The 3,630-nt window shown below is 40.0% G+C and overlaps 1 non-coding gene across 1 annotated transcript; it reads right to left on the reverse strand.

Moving 5' to 3' along the window:
- Positions 1-3,057: 3,057 nt before the first annotated feature.
- On the reverse strand, positions 3,058-3,221 carry LOC119803191. Its single transcript, XR_005283598.1, has one exon. It is a non-coding gene; the product is annotated as a U1 spliceosomal RNA (small nuclear RNA).
- Between the last annotated feature and the right edge of the window lie 409 nt (positions 3,222-3,630).

Genomic DNA, 3,630 nt, shown 5'->3' on the forward strand with positions numbered 1-3,630 from the left:
TGATCAGAGTTTTGAACCAATCTGATAAGTGATACATATGTCAACATCTCCCCGGGTATAGCTGTGGTTACTCTTCACAGAGGAAATGAATGAAAAAGCACAGGAATTTTGAAAGTGCTTCTATTTTAATGCTTTCTATAATTGCTCATGCTGGATGATGTAGAATGGAGTTAAGTGAATTCTTTTAGTTGCATGAAGAACAAGATTTTAACAGTAACAGGGTCTCTTGACTAAAGAAATTATTTTTCCTTTTATTTATTTTATTTAAAGTAAACAATCTTCTTTCATTATACATACCAATCCAAGTTTCCACTCCCTCTCCTCCTCCCATTTACCCCACATAGCCTCTCACCCCACCCCCATCCAGTCCTCAGAAAGGGTAAGGCACTTTACTTTGAGGAAGTACTAAGAGCCTCCCTACTATATCCAGGCTGAGCAAAGTATCCATCCAAAGAGAATAGGTTCCCAATAAGCCTGTATATTCTATAGGGATGAATCCTGGTATCACTGTCAGTGGCCCCTCAGTCTGTCCCAGCCATGCAACTGTCAACCACATTCAGAGGGACCAGTTTTGTCTTATGCTTGTTCCTTCTTAGTCCAGCTGAAGTTGGTGAGCTCCCATTAGCTCAGGTAGACGGTTTCAGTGGGTATACCCATCATGGTCTTGACCTCATTGCTCATATTCTCATTTCTCCCACTCTTCAACTGGACTCTGGGAGCTCAGTCCAGTGCTCTGATGCAGGTCTCTGTCTGTTTCTATCAGTTGCTGGATGAAGGTTCTATGAATTTTTTAAGATATTCATCAGTCTGACTATAGGGCAAGGCCAGTTCAGGCCCCCTCTCCTCTATTGCTTAAGGTCTTAGCTGGGATCATCTTTGTGTATTCCTGGGAATTTCTCTAGAGCCAGGTTTCTTGTTAGCCCTGCAATGGCTCCCTCAATCAAGTTATCTCTTTTCTTGCTCTCGTCTCTGTCCTTTCTCCTTCTTGATTATTGCATTCCCTCAAGTTCTCCTCAGCCCTTCATTTCTCCCCTCCTTTTCCCCTTCCACCATCCCTTCTCCTCCTACCTCCATGCTCCCAATTTTGTCAGGTGATCTTATCTGTTTCCACTTTCCAGGTGGATTTAAATATTTTTTTCTTAGGGTTCACCTTATTACTTAGTTTCTCTAGGATCATGAACTATAAGCTCAATATCCTTTGTTTATAGGTAGTATTCATTTATGAGTGAGTACATGTCATATTCATCTTTTGGGGTCTGAGTTACCTCACTCAAGATAGTTAGTGTTTTCTAATCCCATCCATTTGCTTGCAAAATTCAAGATGTCATTATGTTTTACCTCTTAGTAGTAATAATGTATAAATGTGCCACATTTTCAAAGGATCTGAGGTGATAGAAAAGAACTTGTCTCATAAGTATAAGGTCCAGAGTTCAGTCACCCAGAAACTCCATTTAAAAAAAAGAAAAAGTCATGCATAGAAGTGGATACTTTTAATCTTGGCACTGGGTAAACAGAGACAACCAGATCATAGTGGTTCATTTGGTGGGCCATTCTAGTATACTTAATGTACTCTAGGCTATCAAGAGACCTTCAATCAAATACTACCTACTTTTATACTTCCTGAAGAGCAACAGTTAAGGTTGGTCTTCAGCCTGCATTCAAGCATGCACATGGTACACCTAAAGACATAGAAACATGAATACACCCCTAAACTTGATGAGAATTAGTGAGTCATTAATTCATACCTGTCTTCAAAGATACAAATTCTTCCATTGTTTATTTCATAGATCTTTAATGTGTCATTTTTATTTATCATATCCAGCATTTGCAGGATGAAATCTGGCATCTCACAATAGCAGGAATATTTGCATCAGCATGCCTTATGTGACATGTGAGAGTCATTTTGTACGCCAAGTTTGTGAATATGTAGTATGTATATGTGCAATTAAACAAAAATGTTGGTGTTTCTGTGAAGGTGTTTTCTAAAGTAACCTAACACCTATGTTCAGTTAATGTTACAGAGTAGGAACTAGATTGTCTGAGTAGAGAGATTCCATTATTGGAGCGTCTTGAGGACAGATAGGGGATATTTCAAGGTGGAATAATTCTACTTGTGTATTATAAAGAAGTCGCTTGTTGGTCCCTGGCTGCTAAGCTCTATAATAATCACACAGAAGCTATATTACTTACATCACTGCTTGGACCATTAGCCTTAGCTTCTTATTGACTAATTCTTACATATTAATTTAACCCATCTCCATTAATCTGTGTATTGCTACATGGCAGTGGCTTACTGGGTAAAGTTCCGGTGCCTGTCTCTGGCAGGGCTACATGACTTCTCCCTGACTCTACCTCCTTTCTCCCAACATTCATTTTAGCTTTTCCCACATATCTACCCTATCAGGCCAAACCAGCTTCTTTATTAACCAATGGTTTTCATGGCATACAGAGCAGAATCCCACATCACATATCCCTTTCTGTTAAAACAAAAAGGAAGGCTTTAACTTTAATATAGTATAATTACATATAACAAAACAGTTATCAAGCAAGAATTATAGTACAATATTTATATCTACTTTATCTTTTATCATAACTAAGAAAAACTAAAAGTATAACTATAAATTCTTCAACTCTATCAAAGACTCCATAAGGATATAATATTACCTAAGTAAACTGGAAGCGCATTGTAAGCAACTTCCAAAACTCTAGAAATGACAGAGACATCTTGCTACATGGACAGTCACCCAAAGTTCTTCTACATCACTGAGGCATCCATCTTTGGCCTACATGTCCATAGTATCCAGCAGACTTTTTCAGAAAGGAGGAAATCTCAAAGACAGTTCTCCCTATATTAGCAATTTGTCCTCACTTTCTTCTGCGTCCTGAAGAATGTTGAGCAGACTCTTTAATGAAACAGAAACACTGAAGGACTGTCTCACCTTTTCTTTGGGCCCTGCGTGTCCAGTTCATCAAGCAGTCCATTCAGAGCAGTTTCTTTCTTTCTTTTTTTCTTTTTTTTTTTAAGAAAATAGGCCTTTTATTTAAAACCAGCTTTGCCAGGGGAGAGCGCAAACGCAGTCCCCCACTACCACAAATTATGCAGTCGAGTTTCCCGCATTTGGGGAAATCGCAGGGGTCAGCACATCCGGAGTGCAATGGATAAGCCTCACCCTGGGAAAACCACCTTCGTGATCATGGTATCTCCCCTGCCAGGTAAGTATTCAGAGCAGTTTCTTGCCCAAATGGCTAACCGTCTTTATAAGCAGCCTCTTCAGTGTCCATCATCCTCTTGAAGTAACTTGGTGCTTCCAGGAAGCATCTGTGTCTCATTGTCATAAAAAGTCTTATCCCATTGTCATAAAAAGTCTTAAGCTCTTTGTGATATATCACACCCATCTCTGCTCTATGTGCCACCGTACAGTTCATGAGCTGGGCAAGGGTCTGGAGATTGAAACACACAAAAGACACAGAGACAGAGAGAGAGAGATGGGTCATTCTTGAAGCCAGAATGCCCCAAGAATGCCCCCTTTATTGTGTTCAGAGGCAGCTTATATAGGGATAGCCACGCTCCAGCCAAATGCACCAGAAACCACTCTTCTGCCATCAGGAACTCCTGAGGGATCTGCAGGC

This window comes from Arvicola amphibius, chromosome 12 (assembly GCF_903992535.2).
Source record: "Arvicola amphibius chromosome 12, mArvAmp1.2, whole genome shotgun sequence".
Taxonomy (NCBI): domain Eukaryota; kingdom Metazoa; phylum Chordata; class Mammalia; order Rodentia; family Cricetidae; genus Arvicola; species Arvicola amphibius.